The sequence below is a fragment of the Crinia signifera genome, chromosome 4, assembly GCF_055691185.1.
Source record: "Crinia signifera chromosome 4, ASM5569118v1, whole genome shotgun sequence".
In the NCBI taxonomy this organism is placed as follows: Eukaryota; Metazoa; Chordata; class Amphibia; order Anura; family Myobatrachidae; genus Crinia; species Crinia signifera.
Window position 1 is genome coordinate 243,543,943 of NC_139220.1, and position 10,687 is coordinate 243,554,629.

Below are 10,687 nucleotides of genomic sequence, written 5' to 3' on the forward strand. Positions count from 1 at the left end.
TTTATAGCACCAGTAGCAGCTTATTGGGTTTCCCAGGTTACGAACTGGTTCATTACTTTATCCATCATCTAAGTCACACACAGCAGCTACCAGCGTCAGTGCCCAGAGTGCGCGTGCCTTGTCATAATGTCAGATTAGTGGTGCCACTAGTACACCTAATTAGTCATTTACTAGATGGGAGTTCTATTTCACATGGGACATTGCTATGGGCTACCACCCAGAATCTACTTCTGATTTATTTAGCACCTTCTAGAAGATAATACATAGCATTTTATTGGTTGTCATAGCAACATCTGACCTGAAATAGAACTCCCATTTCAGTAAATTTCCCCCGCAGAGTTTATGGTGGGATGTATAGCCCCATACACACTATGTGATCCGGTTGGGGGGTGAGCGGGGGCCATTAACAATGTGCTCCATGGTCTGTACACGCTAAGATGATGAAGCAGCTCGTTAGCGACCCACAAGTGCATCATTGGAGGTGCACACACTGGGAATATACTGATCGATATCACTCCACAGTGCAAAATGAGTGATATGGTGCATTATGTGCATGAACCTTGCTGTAACAATTGCAAATTTTTCCATTGTGAGAGGAATTAAGGAATTCTATTCTATATCACCTAGAACAGGCCTGGCCAACCTGTGGCTCTCCAGCCATTGTGAAACTACAAGTCCCAGCATGCCTTGCCACAGTTTTGCTATTAGAGAATACTAAAACTGTTGCAGTGCATGCTGAGGTGTGTAGTTTCACAACAGCTGGAGAGCCACAGGTCGGCCAGGCCTGGCCTATAGGGGCTTTAGTAGCTGTATAAAGACTGTAAATTAAATACAATTATTGACCAAATGTTTTTCTTTCTTGCACAGAAATCAGACTCTGGGAAGGGGCGCTGGTGATTGCCATCCCATCAGCAGTACTGCTTGTAGGAGTTATTATTTACAGGAGGTAAGTTACTAACAAACTACATATAATGTTACTGTTTTTTAACCTAGATATTATCACTTCATTATCTAACAGTAACGGATGTTCTGGTTAACGTATAGAGGGATACGGTCACTAGCTCTACAACAACTAGGTCAACAAGCATTAGGTCGACACCACTAGCCAACATGTGCCGACAGGCAGTATTTCATTCCCTACAATCCCCTAGGGCAGGGGTTCTCAATGTTTTCGAATCACGTCACCCCAAAGCATCAGAAATGTTTTTGCGGCACCCTTAGGCTAAAGATTTCTCATTGAGAAAGTCAGAAACAAATATTAAGTTAAATAAATTGTGTTTATATCTCATCCTCAGGATCAGTTATGTGGTAATGGACAGGATTCACTTCTGTTTGTCCACAATATGACTATTATATTGGACATAAAAAAAAACTTGAATTGGTCCTGGACCACCAACCCAGGGCACCCCTGCAAGTACTCCAAGGCACCCCAGGGTGCCACGGCACACAATTTGGGAACCACTGCCCTAGGGCATTGTGGGAGAATAAAAGCATAGCGATGCACCATCCCCGAAGCATGGCAAGCATAGTGAGCCATATGAGGGGACTCTGTGCACTTTTTAGTGTCCATGTCGACTGTGTCGACATTTGGAATAAAATAAGTGAAAAACCTCATGTCAACCTTTTGACTGTCAACCTTCCCCATGTCGACCTAATGACCCTGTTGACCTACTAATCCTGTTGACATAACCCCATGTCGACCTTCAGTCATGTTGACCTAGTGGTGTTGACCTAATGCTTATCAACCTAGGTGCTGTCTATCCAATGATGCATATCCCATATAGTCACCAGCTGACCAAATTTTAGCCAGTTTTAGGGAGTGAGCATGGAACCCAGGGTGTCATCCATGGTTAAACTATTCCATACTTGTCTACACTCCTGGAAGCTGCGGGAGGCTCCCAATCTTCAGGGTAGTCACACGCAGGACCGGAAGGGCAAGTCACTCTCCTGCATCCCTGCGCATACTTCCCGTTCCATTTGAAGTGGGCAGGGTGATGATAATAACAATGAAAATCTGGCGTTATGAGGTGCAATATATATGAGGTGCATTATATAAGTGACAGGTACACAAATAAAACTCAGAATGCTAGGCAGACACCCATCCCAACCAGGCAGAGGTATAGCTAGGTGACATGGTGCCTGGAGCACCCACCCCGGGGAGTATATTTCCTTATTATAGTACCCCTTACAAATTATGCCACAGAAACCGTAATGCTTATTTCATTTTATGACACACACCGTAATTCTCATTACACATTGGGCCTTATTGAGATCTGAACGCAGTACAAATTTGTTCTCAAAATGGGCAAAACCATGTGCACTGCAGGTGGGGCAGATGTAACGTGTGCAGAGAGATTTAGATTTGTGTGTTATTTTGTTTCTGTGCAGGGTAAATACTGGCTGCTTTATTCTTACACTGCAATTTAGATTTCAGTTTCAACACACCCCACTCAAATTGAACTCTCTCTGCACGTTACATCTGCCCCACCTGCAGTGCACATGGTGTTTCCCACTTTGAGAATACATTTTTTTACTGCGATCAGATCTGAATAAGGCCCATTGTGCCATGCATTGTAATGCTCATTACACACTATACCGCATTGTAATGCCTATAACACTTTATACCACACAATGTAATGCCTATTACACTTTATACCACACAATGTAATGCCAATTACATATTATAGCACACACCATAATGGCTATTATATATTATACCATATACAGTAATGCTTATTACATATTAGGACACACAGCTTTGCCACTGACACCATTATGCGTAATAGTGCGGTTTTCACATATAATTCACCCCACTAGTGCCACTCACACACATAATGCCCCATGGAGTTCTGCTTACCTACATGCTCATTTCCAGGAGTTACATGCTTGTTGACCCAGTTTTCTTTGCTTGTTGCCAGAGGGATTCATGCTCTTTGCCAGGGGATTCATGCTCATTGTCAGGGTAGAGGGTTGCACACTTGTTGTCAGGGAGGGTTACATGCTCATTGCCAGGGGGATTATATGCTCATTACCAGGGAGCTGCAGGCATACAGGGCGCAAGCATTCCTGGAATCTGCACTTCCAGGTAGCGCTGCATTCTCTGCGCTCCCCTGGCAGACAATAGAGGTGCAGGAGGACCTCTACCATCTCTTTCCAACAAGGCTGTGGCCATCTTTGTAGGGACACATGGACTTTTTCTTTATGCTGACAGAGATTGTGTGCCCCATAGCAGGCAATTCCTCCCTCCTTGGTGGACACAGTGGAATAATGATGAGAGGGGACTGTCAACACACCCTCTCACATCCTCGGCTCCTGGAGTTAGCGCTCCAAAGGAGGCACATTCCCTATGCCCCAGCTCCCAGGTAATAGACAGGAGTCACTTAGATTTTTTATTGTGTTGCAAATTATGTTTGTAGTCCACAACAGAAGACATATTAAGAATGTTGTTTTAAAAATGCTAGAACTTATAGCGCAAGTTATTTACAGTGACTTGTCATTGTGTAGTGGGTAAGGGGAGGTGCATTCTGCTTTTCCTTAATATAAAGCAGTGATGGCTAACCTTGATACTCCAGCTGTTGGTGAACTACACATCCCAGCATGCCCTGCTACAGTTATACAGTTCGGACATGCTTAAACTGATGCAGGGCATGCTGGGATGTGTAGTTCAACAACATCTGGAGTGTTAAGGTTAGCCATCACTGATATAAGGGATACAGTGTGCTGATACATTTGGGGAGGGGACTCTGGGACTTAGCATTCCCAGGAATAGAGGTATAATCTCCAACTAAACACTTTTCTTTATAATTGCAGCTTTAATAGAATAGAGATAACTCCATATCGGAAGATCAGAGAAAATGTGGATATTGAGAAAAACGCGCCAATCAACACCGAACCAACCCCACCACCAACCAAGCCCGAAATCATAACCCCTCCCATCAGCACCTTCACTCCACCTGCCATATCACCCTGTTGCACTGCTAAGCATGTGTTTAAGGCTCTTTCTGTGTCACAAGAGCACCTAAAAAAAATAAAAAAAACCATTGCTAAAAAGAAACATCAACGCAAATGCAAAGGGACAGTGCAGCTGATCATTAGCTGCCATGGGTGAATACATCAGGCTGATGGTAGAGGGTGAGAGTGGGGCAGACCCCAGCTGCTAACAAGGCTCCATGCTGGTTGGTGGTGGAGCACTACTTTGCCAGAGGACATGACCTGCGTGTTGTGCGCAGCTAAGCCCAAAGCACTTTACGGGCGTTCCTGGTGAATAACTGGGGTAGATGTATGAAACAGTGATAAGGGAGGAGAAGTGATAAAGTGCCTGGTACTTTATAACTTCTCCTCCTTTATCACCGCTTCTTACATCTACCCCATAGTAATTAAGGCTGAAAAAAAGATGTTAATCCATTCAGTTCCACCTATGAACATTATAATAAACTCTCTGATCTAACATGGTGTATTAATAGGGTTTCTTAGTGCATGTTTGTACATTACTATGCCAGGACATTACACTAATGAATATCACCTACTGTAAGGGCAGGTGGGAGTGGAGCTAGGCCAGACAAAAGGAGTCTCACCTTAATGTGTACAATACATAGCGGAATACTGAGGAAAGGAAGGAAACATTAATTCAGATCCGATCGGAAGAGGACTAATTTGTCCCTGTTCCGATGGTGGGGGGTCTGTGCATGCACGTATTTGTGCATGTGCAGAACCCCGAGTGCAAACAATTATCATACTCGCTGAGGTGTTTGCATGGGTAGCAGGGCGGGCATGGGGTGTCATCAGGGGAAAACCCATCATTTTATTGGCATTCCCATGAAAAGGCTGGGCGTTCTACTGGGAACACAGACGGGCTGATGCCTGCGTGGGAAGGGGGCGGCTGACATCACATGACATCAGAGCCCGCCCCATTTCCATGTGGATAGAGGCTGTAATATAAGTCAGTTCACACTGACTGTAATTACTGAAGGTAGGAGATATCATTGGAAGGTGAGCAACTATCAAATGATATCTCCTGCTAGTGGCCCCATGTGATGACATTTGGGCAGTGGGGGGGGGGGGGATTTAGCTGTGGACAGGCGGCACATACCCACTTGCTAGGTCTGAATGAGGCCAATTTAGAAACAAGAAAATACAGATGAACATATCAAGCACTAAGAATATTAAGGGGGGAAATTTACTTAGATGGGAATTCTACAGTATTTCACATGGGATGTTGCTATGGGCAACCAATCAGAATATACTTCTTATTTATTTTTCACCAATAGATAGTATCTGATTGGTTGCCCGTAGCAACATCCCATGTGAAATAGAAGCTTCTCTTATTTTATCACCACCTGTACGTGACTTTAAAGGACACATAGGATAGGTGTCTAGTACCGTATGCTCCCATCTAGTCTGGTGTAGGCATCAACTCATAGAAACATAGGGGACAAACCCATTAGACAAGATTAATTCACAGATGAGAATCATCGCGGCACCAAATTCAGGCTGAAACTAGTCTGCAAAGGGTGATGAATCGGGTTCCAACTTCAATTTCCAGTGTTTAAATGCCGCACCAATGGCACCTCACACCCTTTGCAATTAATAGGACATATACTAAGAATAACATCCATAATATAGGAACACACGTGGTGCTGCCAGCTGTCAGTGACATATATTGGGAATAACATCCATAATATTGGATTACACACGTGGTGCTGCCGGCTGTCAGTGACATATATTGGGAATAACATCCATAATATAGGATTACACACGTGGTGCTGCCGGCTGTCAGCGACGTATATTGGGAATAACATCCATAATATAGGATTACACACGTGGTGCTGCCGGCTGTCAGCGACGTATATTGGGAATAACATCCATAATATAGGATTACACACGTGGTGCTGCCGGCTGTCAGTGACATATATTGGGAATAACATCCATAATATAGGATTACACACGTGGTGCTGCCGGCTGTCAGTGACGTATATTGGGAATAACATCCATAATATAGGATTACACACGTGGTGCTGCCGGCTGTCAGTGACATATATTGGGAATAACATCCATAATATAGGATTACGCAGGTGGTGCTGTTGGCTGTCAGCGACGTATATTGGGAATAACATCCATAATATAGGATTACACACGTGGTGCTGCCGGCTGTCCCTGACATATAGTGGGAATAACATCCATAATATAGGATTACACACGTGGTGCTGCCGGCTGTCAGCGACGTATATTGGGAATAACATCCATAATAAAGGATTACACACGTGGTGCTGTGTGGCTGTCAGCGACGTATATTGGGAATAACATCCATAATATAGGATTACGCAGGTGGTGCTGCCGGCTGTCAGCGACGTATATTGGGAATAACATCCATAATATAGGATTACGCAGGTGGTGTTGTGCAGCTGTCAGTGACATATACTAGGAATAACATCCATAATATAGGATTACACACATGGTGCTGTACGGCTGTCAGTGACATATACTGGGAATAACATCCATAATATACAATCACACACGTGGTGCTGTGGGGCTCTCAGTGACATATACTGGGAATAACATCCATAATATAGGAACACACACGTGGTGCTGTGTGGCTGTCAGTGACATATACTGGGAATAACATTCATAATATAATAATATAAAATAGTATAATATAGGATTACTTGTCTGAAAATGGTGTAGCTTTACCAGGGTGGTTGAAGCTAAGGGGGGAGGAGTATGGAAAAGTCAGCACCACTCCACATGAGACTAATGTGGAAGATCTAGACCAGGTTTTGGAAGCAGTAGCATCAGCAGCATCGTGTAATCAGCAGCACCTGTGCTCTCCTGATAGAAGTGTTTCCAGGGCAGAGGGTAAATGCTCTTGATGGGGGGTTAGCTGCCCAAGTGATGGGCCAGGGTGTGGGATATGGAAGCGACCACTGGAGCATTTAGAAGAGCCTGTACTATGATGTGATGGTACTTATGTATTATCTGGACTCCCATGTTAAATGCACCCCATTTTTTCATACCCCTACTATCCAACTACGCATGTATTTGATTTTATATAGTGTGGCGAGCGCAGCGAGCCACCGTGCCCGAAGCGTGGCGAGTGTAGCGAGCCCCGCGAGGGGACGTGGTCTCATAAGAAAAACGGGAGCCCAGATATTACATAAGTACCGATGTGATTACCTGTTCAGCTGTCAGTGACAAATACTGGGAATAACATCCATAATATAATACAATATAATAATATTCATAGTATAATATAGTATTACTTGCCTGAAAAATGTGTAGCTTTACCAGGGTGGTTGAAGCTAAGGGGGAGGAGTGTGGCAGAGACGGCATCTCTCCACATGAAAGTAAAGTGGAGGATCCAGACCAGGTTTTAGAAGCAGTAGCATCAGCAGAATCGTGTAATCAGCTGCATCTGTACTCTCCTGATATAAGTGTTTCCAGGGAAAAGGCTAAATGCTGTTGAAGGTGGATTAGCTGCCCAAGTGATGGGCCGGGGTGTGGGCTATGTCTCACATAGATGTTGGCATTTTCAGCAGATATTTTGCGCATCTCTCACAGAGATGTTGGCACTCAAAAGTTTAAGACAAAAAGTATATAAACTACAGTATTTTACTGTATAGAACAACACCACAAAAAATAAAACACCACTTGACACCTTAAAGAACACAACTTCTCTGTTTGATAAATGGAAACATAAATTAGTAAATGTTTATCTCTTTTCTCATTACTATGCTTTTTTTATATTACAAGCTAGAATGCCTATGGCTGAACTGTACTCTCTCTGGTGGTATAGATTGGTTGTGCTATGAACCGAAGACAGATTAATTAAAATGAAATTAAACTGTTATAAAAAGATTGTACTTCTATTATTAATATTATTATAATAATACATTACACACATGTATGTATGTATGTATGTATGTATGTATGTATGTATGTATGTATGTATGTATGAACTCCTGTAAAAATTATCTGTATATAATGTCTGGTATAATCACTTTTCATTAAGAAATTGGTGTGTTAGTTGTAAGCAGAGCTGGCCCTAGCCTAAATGACGCCCTAGGCAAGATTTTGGCTGGTGCCCCCCTAGCACCGCCACTAGTTCCGCCTCTGACCCTGCTCCCCTTTCCCAGCACCATCAACCCTCATCATAGCAGTCATCATTTTGGTGCTCCTACCCGCAATATTTTAAATAGAAACAGTGCACACATTCGGTGCGCAGCCCAAACAGGGGTGTGTTCTTGCTGGGAAGGGGCATGGCCACACAATAGTACCCCCAATTCAAATTATGCCACACAGTAATGCAACTTTATTCACATTATATCATGCGATGTGTCCCTTATTCATGTTACATCACACAGTAGTACCACTTTACCTTATATACATTACTGCTCACATTATTCACATTATACCCTTAGAAAAAATTCCTGAGAAAATAATGTATTTTAAGCACATCCGTGTCCACACTGCAACCGAGCACAAAGCAGTGTGTTTTGGGCAGAGGAGAAGAGCTGCAGCTGCTGCTGTCACTTAAGGGGATGGAGCCCGGGGCCCCCACTCGGCCCTTCCATCAGACTTTGGCATGGGTAATTCTCTTGGCACCCCTGATAATATCACAAAGTAATCCTTACACATGACACACATTATTAATACATACATACATACATACATACATACATACATGTATTCTATTCTCACTCCACGCCCTAGTGGATAGTAAGGCATGAAAAGGTCGGAGGACGCGTACCGCAGCCCCTGCGCTCGCCACGCTTCGGGTTCACGTTGATGGTGGGGTGGCGTCAACTACTTTTGGGGGACATTTTTATGTTCAGGGGTGTTTTTGCCCCATTTTCCATTGTTCCCTATGATAATTTGGGGAAATTGGTCCATTTAACATTGTTTCCTATGGTAAATCGTGGTCATCGCGGGTAAATTGAGCCATTTAACATTGTTCTCTATGGGAAAATCGCGGGCATCGCGTCTGGCCCATCGCACCCGATTTTTTAGCGGCCGCGATGCCCGCGATGGCCCCGATTTTACCCCCGATGACCGCGATTAAGATCGTTGTGGCCGTGCTAGGAAACAAGTACCCTTCTGTGCAACCTTTTGGCCTAAAAACAATATTGTGAGGTGTGAGGAGTTCAGAATAGACTGGAAATGAGTGGAGATGAATGCTATTGAGGTTAATAGCGTAGGAGAAAAAAAAACACCTAAATTCTGTGATTTTATTGTTTTTTTATGCTTTAAAAAAAAAATCAGAACCCAAAACCCAAAAACCAAAAACTAAAACGTTGAGGGGGTGTTTTGGCAAAACCCAGTACAACCCAAAACCTGAAGGTAATCAGAACCCAAAACCCAAAACGCGAAAAGTGGCCTGTGCACATCCCTAATTATTATGTATATGTGCAGAATGTATAGAGATTTTGGTTTCAGTGCATGTAATTTGACAGCATTTGAATGCTGAACTGTAAAGGCTATAATAGTGCAGTGTAATTCTCAATTTTCTCAAGGGTTGAATGCAGCTGTGACCCGGGTTGCTGGGCTTTGTGAACGGCTAACGGGTCCTGTTTACACTATAGGAGGAGACAGCATCAGCTCCAAGTACTGCCTCCTAATCTGCCCCGACTATGTGCCGCCCAGTCTGATTCCAGGGGTCGCTGTGGGAGCTTTCGGATGACAAATGCTGGGTCGCTTCTGGGACGGGCCTGTGTCCCGGTCCCAGTTGCGATCCGGTATTTGCGGTTTGAAAAGAGTATTAGTGACTCCTGTAGCTGTATGGCCAACTTTCCATAGGGCCAACCTGGGACAGGGGGTCGCGGGCTTGACAACCCTCCCCCTCACAGAGTGACTCACCCGGCCGCATATACAGGCAGGGGGCACACACAGCAGCACACCTTCGCAGACGCAGAGCAGACTGAAAGTCTCAGAGAGTCACAGAGTCGACTCGCAGGCTCCAGCCTCCAGCAGCCGTTGGGTCACCGCCTTCACCTTCCTCCTTCAGTCACGCCAGGGGCTCACCAGCACAGGCAGCAGCAGGTCATTAACGCGGCGCCGGCGCCGCGCTTCCAGTAATGCTGTCTGACCGCACCTGCCCTGGCTGGCTGCACAGCATTACTGGGAGAGTGGGAGGGGATGCGGTCACGTCAAATCCCCAAGGAGAGTCCTAGGGTGTCGGTGGTTGTGATGCCGGATCTTCCTATCACTGTGCGTGAAGAGGTGGCTCCTTCCACCATTTGCAGTACACCCTCTGCATATGCTGAAAGGATCACCCACAGTCTAGTTCCAGATTTTATTAATGAAGGTGATGTTGTGCACCTGGAGGAGGATATTGATGTAGCTGGCGCTGAGGAGGAAGTTGCCGAGGAGGATGCAGAGGTGGTTTGCTTAAATGACGCACCAGGGGGGAATGAGGCACCTGGGGGGGGGAAAGTTGTTGTCCATGGGATGAAAAAAACCATCGACATGCCTGGGCAGAGGACCAATAAATCCACCTCTAGGGTCTGGAATTTTTTATCCGACTTCCGGAAAACAAATGTATTGCTATTTGTAGCTTATGTAAAACTCCAATAAGCAGAGGTAAAGATCTTGCCCACCTAGGGACATCCTCCCTTGTATGTCACCTAAACAACCTTCATAAATCAGTGTTTAGTTCAGGAACTGGGGCTAGCAGTCCAGGGACACCTAAATCCTG